The 12213-nt window shown below is 49.8% G+C and overlaps 1 protein-coding gene across 8 annotated transcripts in view; it reads right to left on the minus strand.

Annotated features, from left to right (window-relative positions):
* The window catches only part of elmo1 (engulfment and cell motility 1 (ced-12 homolog, C. elegans)), a 117021-nt gene that overhangs the window by 19656 nt on the left and 85152 nt on the right, over positions 1-12213 (minus strand). Inside the window, exon 1 of one of the 8 annotated variants that reach the window (XM_064348302.1) lies at positions 11102-11391. The exons of the other annotated variants lie outside the window; for them this stretch is intronic. The gene's annotated coding sequence lies outside the window, so the exon portion shown is untranslated. Of the gene's footprint in view, positions 1-11101; positions 11392-12213 lie in introns of those variants that run through there. 8 annotated transcript variants of the gene reach the window in all.

Below are 12213 nucleotides of genomic sequence, written 5' to 3' on the forward strand. Positions count from 1 at the left end.
GGCTGGCAGTGGAGGACCTGACCCCCGACTGCCCTCGAGCGTCTCGCTGCGTCTCGAGCGTCTCGGGGCGCCGCGGCCGGGGCCCCTCTCCCGCATTACGCACGCAGGGCGCGGCCTCGCTCCGGACGGGCGGGACCGTCTCGACCCGCCGCGGGTCCAGCGCCCGCACAATGGCCCTATCGGGGGGGGGGGGGGGGCGCACAAACGGAGGCTAACCATAGTAAGAGGGAGGGAGGGAGGGAGAGAGAGAGAGAGAGAGAGAGAGAAAGAGGGAGAGAGAGAGAGAGAGAGAGAGAGAGGCGGCAGGGCGGGCTTTTGGACCCGCGCGGCAAGGCTCAGTCCCTGGTCTGAGCCGGCCCTGCTGGAGGAGGATTAGCGCAGCCTGTCTGTCTGCCTTTCAGACCCGATCCTGCTTATGGAGCTCTAATAGATAGTTTCACTAATGGAAGTAAAATGAATAGCACATTAGCTTCCTCGGTAATGGAAAGCAGTGTTCGATCGCTGTAGCGTGACTGTAGGAGGAGAGAGAGCATGCGAGTTTGTGTATGTTTATGTGTTTGTGCCTGTGCGTCCAAGTGTGTGTGTGTATTTGTGTGTGTGCACATGCATGCGTATGTTTACGTGTGTGCCATTGCATACGTGTGTGCATGTCTGTGCGAAAGAGTGTATGTGCATGTGTGTATGTGTGCCTGTGTGTGCCTGTTTGTGTGAGAGTGTATGTGTGTATGCGTATGGAAGTGTGTGTGTGCATATATGCGTGTGCGCATGTGTGCATTTGTGTGTGTACGTGTTTGTGCATATGCATGTGTGTTGGTGTGTGAGTGTATACGTGCGTGTGTGCGTGTGTGTGCGGGCACCTGTGTGTGTGCGTATGTGCATGTGTATGTGTGTGTGGGCACGTGTGTGTGCGTGCTTATGTGTGGCATGTGTGTGCGTGGTATGTGGTGTGTGGTATGTGTGTGTGGGGCCCTGTGTGCATGCGTATATGCGTTGTGTTGGGCAGTGTGTGTGCTGTGGTGCGTGTGTACGTGTGTATGTGTGCGTGCGTATGTGCGTGTATACGTGTGTATGTGTGTGTGGGCACATGTGTGCGTGTGTATATGCATGTATGTGTGTGTGGGCATGTGTGTGTGTGTGCGTGTATGTGTGTGTGGGCACGTGTGTGTGCGTGTGTGGGTGCATGTGTGCGTGTGTATGTGTGTGTGCATGTGTATATGCGTGTATGTGTGTGTGAGCACGTGTGCGTGTGTATATGCGTGTGTGGGCACATGTGTGCGTGTGTGTGGGGCAACTGAGGCAGCCTCCAGGAGGTGAGCAGGTGGCAGTGCTCCTTCTTCACGCCTCCGTGCCTCAGCACAGGCGAAGGCCACGCCTCTCAGCTTCCCCCCACACAGCGGCCCTGCCAGGAGAACTCACCGGGGGCCTTCGGGCAGGGGACCCACCCCCATGGGCAGCACGACCTCCACATCTCTCCACCGTCCTGAAAATTAATCTCCGCTTTCCACAGGAACGGTCCCCAGCTGCCCATCGTGCTAGCGCCTCCATCCATACGGATAAGAAACGGTGCCCGGGCGGCTAATTACCCGCTGTGAGAAACATTTACGCTGTCACTTCCTGCTCGGTTCCTGGGGTGGGCGCTAGTAACGTTCCCCGGAGCCCTGCTTTCGTTTCGGGGGGCCCCGCTCGAGCAGAACGGGGCAGCGCTCTCAGGGCCCAAAGCGGACACATCGCCCCCCGATCTCCCGTCTTAATTACGGCTTCGCCGCCATCCATCATGAACTGGCCAGCGCGGCTCCATACCTCACACGCTTTCGTAATTAAGTCTCACGTTTAATTCCGACGCGCAGCGATGAGGGGCCCTTCATCCACTCGAACCGGTTCATAACAATTGACCCAAAGTACCTAAATGACATTGGTGTGTGCTTTCAAAGACAAAATATTTCCTGGCTATTAGCAGAAGAAACAACACAGCCAATGCATATTGTGAATATGTTCACACACTCATCTACAGACTGAGATGAAAACATCTCCCCTTCTTCTGACAAAGGTGAGCGATATTTGGGAGGTAAAGGAACAACACTCCTTCAGAGAGTAACTTCAACTACCGAACGGGCCACATTCAAAGCCAGACATCACACAAGCCTGGGCCACTAGATGTTGGGAATCAATAACAAGAGAGAGATACAACTCTTGTACCTCTGCTAACGCAATTTCAAAAACTGACCACAACCAATTTCAGCTATATCTAACTAAACAGCAGACCTGTAAAAGCAGCTGTTAGCACTTGATTAACATGGTCTAGCAGAAATGCTTTCGGGACGTTATAACTTTTGATAAGACCAGCACTCCTGAAGCTGGAGCTGAGACCACACCGAGCACAGCACTCGATGCAGAACATGCATTAGCTTCACATAGCGTGCTACACCACTTGTGACTGTAGAGCTAGTTAAAAGCTCAATTAGAAAATGGCTCTGGTCTGTTATAAACACTACAGTAAGGACACAGATGAAAACATTCTTTTAGCCCTCCTCAGTAGTATGCTCTTCTGTCATGAATCGAAAATTATGTCACGCATTTTAAGACACAGGCAGTAATCCCATTAAATCAACAGGAACCTGACTATATAACCCTAAGCAAATTTGGCTGGAATCATTATTTCATTTTATAAATATAAAAAAGTCTCAAACATTCATGACTGTTTTTCTATCGTTTATTGACTTGTGTTACATATACATTATACATTTATGTATTGTACAGCCCAAGTCAATTACTATAGTGAGTCCTGTAACAGTGAGTATTCATAGATTGAAACAGGCGGATAAGGTACCATGCAGGAGCTGGCCATTCAAAGGAAGACCAAAGGCTCAGGAGAGGCAAGTGACCGTAAAGACAGGACAATGGCTCCAGCACAAAAAGCCAATTCATCAATCTGAAGTCAGAAAGGACAGAAAGATGAATCGAGAGGCCGTCTGATATCTTTTGATAGGCCTTCGATCGTTCGGCGCCTGAGGGGCGCTTCATCTCCCCGTTTACGGCTCTCTCTCACAGCCCTGACCCGGAGTCCGAAACGCATCGGTGCCTTCCACTTCAATAAGCTCCTTTGAACCCAAGGGAACTGCAAACCAAAACCGTTCTTTCAGTAATATTAAACGCAGCCTCAAACTGCCTTTGTGTTGGTACGGTACCTACTATAAACAGGAGAAAGGTGCCTGTTGTTTCTCTCCCTTCAGTGGCTCCCCTCCAGTATTGGTTCCCTGATTTCCATGGCAACTTTCCCCCTCCCCTCCCCTAAGTCAAGGTCAGCGCAGTAAATTTTGACGAGGAAACTCAATATCAGCCGTGATCCAGAGATCTTTAATGAAGGTATGTAAAAGTCTATTAAAAACAACCGAATTGATTTTGAAAGCAGGCTCTACGCGTGGATTCACGTTACAGACGGGCGCAGCTAACAGGAAGATAGCACTGAATCATCAGGCAGGCATTCTGCTCCTCCACTTCCCAGGACAAAGCAGAGAGCACATCGCTCTCAGCCACAGACACTGTGACAGATGAGGTCTATTCAGCCGCTTGTCTCCAGCGCGTCGGCTTCTTATTTGGGAAAAATGGTGCATATGCGCCATTGTCCATGTACTGTGTGCAGGATAACATATGAATAAAAAGTACCGGATGCGTTTTAAACGACGTAGGGACCTTCTTAGAGCACTGCTGTTACATAATACTCTCGACACAGGCGGGAGGCGTGTACGTGCAGGCCTGGGCACTGTGAGGAGTTCTGACGCGTCTCCCTCTCCCTTCCCAGCATTCACTGGGCCACGACTGTGTCTCGGAGGGCTGCGTCTGACCAGCAGGCCTTTCAGCTGAATATCTGCCATCGTCATGAGAACCGCGGGAAAGACGATCCCAAGGGATCCGCCATCGTCACGGGAACCTCGGGAAAGACGATCCCAAGGGATCCGCCATCGTCACGGGAACCTCGGGAAAGACGATCCCAAGGGATCTAATATCGTCACGGGAACCTCGGGAAAGACGATCCCAAGGGATCCGCCATCGTCACGGGAACCTCGGGAAAGATGATCCCAAGTGATCCACCATCGTCATGGGAACCTCGGGAAAGACGATCCCAAAGGATCTGCTATCGCCACGGGAACCTCGGGACAGACGCGCCCCTCAGAACGGTATCCAGCCGACGCGGGAGCCGCGGAGAGCAGGAAGCCAGGCAGAAACGGGTGCGCTTAATCACGGCGCGGGGAAACGAGTGAGCAGCGAGGCCCTGGGAGACCGCGGCGTGGCGTGGGCTGGCTTTCAGGGTAACTACTCAGGACATGCGCACGTTAGCGCGCACATGCTACGCGGGCTACGCGTCGTACCGCATCAGTCAAACGGAACGCACGTAGGCTACGCGCCGTACCGCGCCAGTCCCAAAGCTTGCCAGCTAGCACAGCGCTCCCTCACGCACAACGGATGATCTGAAATGAAACATTTATGATCACGTCTCTCCCCCCTTTTAGTCCCCCTCGTCTAAACACCGAGTCACGCCCGCCGAGGCCATCTGCCTAATCCGCGGCGGTAATCTGGGCTAGGCCGCGCGGCGATGACGCGCAGGACCGTCCGCCGTCCGCGGCGTCACGCACGTTTCCGCGTCGCAGCGCGTCTCCCGCGGACGGAACACAATTTCCCATAAGCGCTCGAGGGGCCCGTCCAGACTTCATTTCGGATTTCTCGCGTTTCAGGAGAGCGCGTCGGTCTCCGAGTGATCGTTTCCGTCGCCGAGCAGCATGCGGTCCGCGCGAACGCACGGGCCCGTCGCCCGAGCTCCTCGACCGCCCTGAACAGGACGCGCGTGAAATCGTTTACGGGCCGCCGAAGCGCAGGAGGGTCTCCAGAACGTTCCGGAAAATGTGCAGGTAATAAACTACCACTGAACACAGAGGACTGTAATCTCCATTAAAGGCGACATGAAACAATTAAACGGGTTAGTGTTTTCATATGAGTCACAGCGCTGTCATTTCCATGTGTTTTCCCGTTAAATAAGCCAGAAAAAGAAGTGTTTGAGAATTCTCCTATTGCCATGGTAATCGCCTCACTCAGTAGTCATACTTAAATGAATAATTCCAGCCTTCAAAAGCATGTATCATTAAATCAGTCCTTTTTGTTTTATAAAGGACAAAACAAATACAACACAAAATTAACTGAGTAAGAATTTATTCACAACACAACATGAAACTGAACATAATAATGATGGCTACTGCAAATGATTTATTTGGCATAAATTAATTCATATTTACAATGAACCTCCCTCAAAGGATGCAGTGCAGTGGTTCCTAATCCTGTTCCTAGAGATCTGCCATGCAGTAGGTGTTCATTTCAACCCTAATTTGGCACACCTGATTCTACCGATTAGCAGCTCAATGAGATCCTCAGCTGTTGAATGAGGTGTGCTTTCTTAGGGCTGGAGCGAAAATCTACAACGAGGAAACAGATCTCCAGTAACAGGGCTGGGAATCACTGGTTTAGAAAAGGAGCGTTCTGTGTGGATAAGCACCATTAGACACACCAGGCCAGCCAGGACTGGACCTAAAAGGACAAGAAATTGGAACATGACCCACCAAAAAAACGCTGCCAAAACGTTGCCAAAAATGAAGCCAAAAACAGAGCCAAAACCTGAAATGTTGATTTTTGTATTGTGTCAAACAAACCCAGATAAATTCTACAGTAATAATTTAAAAATAGTCAACCGACTGGCCACGGGTAACTGCATAATCCGATGACAAGTGTCTTTCCCTAGAGGACGGACACACACCATTAAGTGTAGCCATCCTCAATTTTTGATAAATCACATCAAGTGGTTCATTTGCTACCACTCACATAATATTATATTATATGGATGGTAGCGTATATGGCAGAATGGTAGAATATTTCACAACCTGACATCTCCAAAAAATGCTTAAGAATAAAAGCTCCCACACAAAATGGTGGCCCTTTTTTTGTTAATCAAACCGCACGTGCAAAATGCTTGTGTACCATTACAGCAGACACAACAGCATGCCTCTGACATGTGCAAATGGTTTTATGCCTCAATAAAAAATAAAAAAACACTCACAAAGCTAATATCAGCTTTGTGGAATCTAGGCGATTTGATCAAGCAGTGACATTTACAGGATAGCCAGATTTCATATGAGCTGGTAACAAATTGAGGCAAAGTAAAATGTTAGTCCACACAAATTCTTTTGTGCTCCTATTTGGAGAGGAATGCCTTTCTGTCTGCTTCAATGTCCTGAGTCCAGCTCAAAGCATCGTACCTGTGAAAAGTGTCTATCTCACTGGGAAGCACGGCAAATGTTCTCCCGTTTCATGCCTAACCGAGGAACCCAACTTCCTTCCTGTGGAAAACTCCTTTTTGTTAAATCTTGACTTTTGAATCGTATTGGTTAATTCGATATAGCATAAAAATGTGGATCGCATGAGACCTGAAAAAAATGCAGTGCTGGAATGAAAAACTGCACTACCCAAAAAAAAAACTCAATGTCAGGGAACTTGTAGAAAGTAGAGCTGAAGTTATTTTATTTTGATTGGTTTCTATTCATCTACAGTCTACACAAATAACTTGGGATTCTTTCCTCTCAGTCAGTTTGACAATGTCTCATAATACAATTACAAATCGAATTTGTTACTCACCGTTTAGGACAACGTGCACCATAGCTGGATTGAAAAGAAAGAGCATTCATAGGAAAAATGCCAAAGATAATCCAAAGTACATCTGTTATCTCTTCTGGTCTCTTATTAAAACCGACAATGGAAAATGAGATCCACCATCAACTATTTTTATTCAACTGCATAAAAATACATCGTTTTGGCCTTGAAATATTTGCTACATAGTTTCTATGGCGTAACTAATAAAGTAGTCATTGAGTGAGTGTGTGTCTGAATTCTTCACGCCACAGATTCAGATAGGTGCTGGAAATGTTCCTTGGGGATCTTAGGGATCTTGGGCCGACTCGACAGCATCACACAGTTCCTGTCATTTTTTTGGACACACATTCATTTCGGGCACCTTCCATTCCACCTCATCCCAAAGGTGCTCTATTGCATTGGGATCTGGGAACTGTGCAGGCCACTGGAGTAAACCGAAGTCTATCGTGTTCGTTGAACCAGCCTGAGATAATGTTTGCTTTCTGACAATGGTGCATTATCCTGCTGGAGAATGGTGCGATAATAAATAAAAAGAAAAACCATCCGGCATCCAGCAGCAGCTCCTCGAACATGGCAGCGACATCAGTTCACTCCAATGGCCCGCACAGTCCCCAGACCACAATCCAACAGAGCACCTCTGGGATGAGGTGGAACGGGAGATTCGCAGCTTTAATGTGCGGCAGAAAGATTACAGGATCTGCATGATGCTATCGAGTCAGCATGGACCAAAATCCCAAAGGAACCCTTGGTGAATCAATGACATGAAAAATACAGGCTGTTGTAGGCAGGCAAAAGGGAGTCCTAGGGAGATTGGTTGGTAGGTAGGTAGGTAGGTAGGTGTGTGTGTGTGTGTGTGTGTATGTGTGTATACATATATATATATATATATATATAGTTATGGTTTGATTTTTTGATGTTTGAGCCAGAGTGCTCTTCAAGTATGATGGCTCAGAAGAGACTGTGGGCTGTCATCAGTGCAGCCTTTTTTTCAGTTTGACAAGCAAAGTGAAGCTGCGGGCAGGGTAGGTTTTATTGCTAACAGCCTCTCATTACAGTACACCTGCTCCAGGGCACCTCCCTGAGAATCAAGCCGGGGAAGGAGTTTGATATATATATATAAAGCAGCCAGCCTTTGAAGGCCTATGGACTGGTGTGCACAGACGGATGTCCAACTATGTACTCCCCTGAGTTAGGTCTTACAATGCTAATTGGCTTTTCTTTACACATACATACTTTTGCAATTAGATACACACAATAAGTTTGATTTGATTTGATTTGTTAAGTTAATTATTAAGTTACACCCCTATGTGACCCCTTATCCAGCTGGAACAGTTTTAATCACAGTACAGAATTTGAGCGTACTTGTCCCACCGAGTCTGACTGGCCTGGCAGGGAACAGAATCATTTCACAGGCAATAACTGCAACGGTGGCTAACCACACGAAAAGGCTGCTGCTCTCCTTGGTTTCTGTACATTTAGTAGACCGAAATAAAGAAACTGCGATGACATATCTACAGTAGCGCCCGCTTCCGCAGCCCAGACCCCGCATCGGAAGAGCTTCGCGGACGGCTGGCGGATCGACTGCCACGCCCCCGTCGCTCGGAGGAGTGGCGCCGTCCCGCAGATCAACGGGCGGAAGATTTCCCACCGGAACTTTTTTTTTATTTTGTATTTTTCCAGCTGCAGTGGTATTTTTTAGAGGCTTTAACGTGTGAGGGAAGCGTTTGGGCCTCGAGGAGCAGTCAGTGACTGAAGCCCCCGGCGGGAATGGGAGGGCGGTGGTGGGGGGTTCCAGAACGCTCCCGAAGAGGCAGGAGCGACGCAGGGGATGCGGCGATGCGGAAGGACGACGCTCCCCGCCGACGTGCGGCCGTTTAGCACCGCGACCCATCCGCCCATTCACCACACAAACGGTCGCGCTGCAAAGCTACCATATTACACTCTTTATTCTGAATTCATAACTGCTTTTTAAAAGAATACATTTAAATCACTGTACTCAACAGTCCACGGTCCATGCTTATACTTTTTAGAATGAATTTATTTCCATTTTCCAGTGCCAAAAACTCAAGTGCTCACAAAAAAACCATACCGATTGCTTACAGTATTCGTTTGACGTGAAGGACATTGGTAATTCCAATTTGAATAAATCTGAACTTGTTTACGGAACCGCGTTTGGATCTGGAGTTGATAGTTCGTTTCTGGCAGATGATGAGGGTGACCCTTTAGCGGTCACCTTTCACGTCAGCAGAGCGGCCCTCCAACCTCAGGACTGACCAGGAGGAACCCCCGCCCACAAAACGCCTGCAGGCTGCCCTGCCGCGCCCTCAGTCGGCCATTTCCAACAGCATTTCCTACTTCAGTAAGGGAGAGCCGAACTGCGGCCTTTCTCCCTGGTTCCGTGAAGCATTTGGGATTTTACAAGCTAACATAAAGAAGGTGAAGCGCAACAGTGCTAAAAATGGCTTACAGGTGACATGGCATTCAGGAGAAGACTCGAAAATGACCTGGTGTTCTTCAAAGCAGGTCTGAATTTCCTGCTTGGACTCCCTAAGAACAGCTCAGAAACCCCCCAGCAACGCTTTCGAAAGCCTCGCTTGTATTGCAAACATGATTCAGCAGACACACGTTCTACTGAAAACAAATTCGGTATCACTAACTGAATCACTGATTTTGCTGATGAAGATCACTGTAAACTGCGGGTCAGATGTATGGAAATGACTGGATTCAGTGTATGTAATACACCTGGCCAGGGTGGAATATTCTAGATGCCTAGATACCTCAATCACACACTGCTGAAAGCATTAGTTGGTCCAAAGTATAAGGACCAGTAGCATAGCACTATATACCAACATACACAAACGTGATTATAAAGAGCTGATAAGACCATGGGTGTCAGCTTTAACTCAGTACGAAGTTTCTTCTGAATCCCAACATTAAAATGTATGTACAAGTCAGAGTATGTGTGCATGAGATTTTGAAATGGCCGTATGAAGAAATAAGAAATAAGATAAAGAAATAAGCTACCGATAATGAGTCAATATTTGTTTTGACTATAAAAAAAACTAAAAAAAAAACTACAGGACTGTCTAAAATCCCCCGAGCAATTCAGTATCAGATGGCCAGATGAACAGACCATATTCACTTTTCCTCTGTTTTTGCACATTTGAATATTCTCGATATTTAAAATGATCAGGCTTTTCACCGAAATTACATGTCAGATCAGAAGCCTTGTCTACAGGTCAGAAGTCCTTGTGTCTCTGTGTCCAGTAAGACGCTTCCAGAGCTTGCGATGGAGCGGCGGACAGCAACGCTCCCGCTATTAGACGGGAAAAACAATGAGCGAACGCTGCTAATGCCGGGGGGGGGGGTGGCGGTGCAGACGGCGGGATAAAAATAGCTCGCTCGACTTCGGCGCGGAACCTGCGCGGAATAAGCAATGATGCGGCGGCTGGAGCCTGACCGAATCCTCCGCGCGCGGGGGCGGGGGGGGGGGAGCCGGGCCGCCGACGCCGCTACGGGTCCGACAGGACCGCCCGCTCGCCGCTCCCCGCGCGGCTCGAAACCAACTTCCTGTTCCCGGTGACCCGGGAAACGCGGAACTCGTGCGTCGTACGCGCGCGCGTGCTGCTCGTTCGTTCGAAACGCTCGGCGCAAAACCGCTGAACCGTAGGAGCGCTGCCTCAGCCGAACGCTGCCCTGGCCAGATAGGCACGCGAAGGCGTGCGAGCTGGCCGGTACGACCGTGACCGCGAGCGGTGCCGCTCCTGGACCGTTGAGTTTCTCATTTGGCATTTCGGATCTCATTCAACACACATCAGTGACCAAAGAAAGATGGTCCTCCTAAAACACAGGGAAGACCACGAGGGAAAAAGGCTTTTATCACATGGAAAAGCACTGGGCAGATGTGACTATATTTTCCATATTAAAAAAAACAGGTTTAGCACTTTTACAGTAAACTAATCCGCACGCACGTGCCAACACGCTCAAAACAGAGTAGCACGTGAACGAGCTTTAAAAAAAGCATTCTATAAGCAAACAAATTTAAAAGGAAATGACTGCATTTCTTGCCTGTCAGTGCGTCCAATACAACAGGTACTGTGGCTCCAGTAGGATGACAGTAATACAACGGTATGTAATGCACTGAACCCTAACCTGTCCTTACAATAACAACAAGCTCGCGTCCCTGAACTCGCGCTGCACTGAGGGCAATGCAATGATCTCCGCTAATCCCCGTAACCGAATTACCGTCCTTAAATTCACACAAAGCCCAAACTCCATCTGCCCGTCTTCCAGCACGCTGCGCTGCATCCAGGCAACCAGACCCACCGCGCGCGCGTCTGCTCCAATCAGGCGCAGGCAGCGCGACCTTCGCTCCAGCACGGGGAAGATGAAATGGGACTAATCTACTTACATGCCAGCATCGCGTCCATGTCTCTCGCTCTCTCTCTCTCGCTCTCTCTCTCTAGCCCCAGGAAGCGCGCGTCTACGGACGCGGGCAGAGGCCGGCGGGAAGCGACGGCGGCGTCTGAGGGCGAGCGGAGCGGGGAGAGAGAGGTGCAGACGGTCCCGGGCTGAGCTCTTCAGTGAAAACCGAATTTCCTTTAGCCATGTGCGTGCGGCACGCGCTCTCCGTCGCTCTCTCCCTCCCTCTCTCGTTCTCTCTTTCACTCCATCTGTGTCTCTCTTTCTCTTTCTTTCTCTCTTCGCCACTCCGGTCCAGAGAACGCGTGTGCCGCTGTCGTTGTGTTTATTTGAGCGTCGGAGCGCGATTGGGCGGACACCGCAAAGGCTGCGGCCAATCGCGGGCGGGCGGGGGGTTGGTGTAAAGAGAGGGAGAGGGAGAGGGAGGGGGAAAGAGGGAGGTGGGGGTGGGGCGCTAAGTCGCTGTCTTTGTGCATGGGCGTGTGGAGGTGCTTTTTTTTTTTCCAGCCAGTAACTGTAGCATCTCCGGCAGGGAACAGCCCGGACAGCCATACGCCACAAGAGCTCCAAACCACACCAGCCTCTCCATTATGCCCAGCTGGATCTGTGTGTTTTAGAATGCGTGTGTGTGTGTGTGTGTGTGCGTGTGTGTGAGAGTGTGTGTGTGTGTGTGGATGTGTGTGTGTGATGAGTGTGTGTGTGTGTGTGCGTGTGAGGTGTGTGTGTGTGTGTGTATGTGTGTGTGTGTGTGCGTGCGAGTGTGTGTGCATGTGTGTGAGTGTGTATGTGTGTGAGTGTGTGTGCATGTGCGTGAGTGTGTATGTGTGTGTCAGTTTGTGTGTGCTTTTGTGTACGTGCGCGCGTGCGTTCATGAGGGGGTCTAGCAATTAGAATTCAGTAGTCATGGAAACAAGCTAAATGTTGCCTGTCAAGGTTTTCCTGGGCACATCATCAGGATGGATCCGTCTCCTCCGTCTCCTCAGTCCTCCCTCTGTGAGCCCCGTTATTTACACAGCGCGGCGGGGCGGCCAGGAGGCGTGTGCGGGGGGTGGGGGTCTGCGAGGGGGGTGTGCGAGGGGGGTGGGGGCGCTCGGCTGGAAG

Source organism: Anguilla rostrata, chromosome 8 (assembly GCF_018555375.3).
Source record: "Anguilla rostrata isolate EN2019 chromosome 8, ASM1855537v3, whole genome shotgun sequence".
Taxonomy (NCBI): Eukaryota; Metazoa; Chordata; class Actinopteri; order Anguilliformes; family Anguillidae; genus Anguilla; species Anguilla rostrata.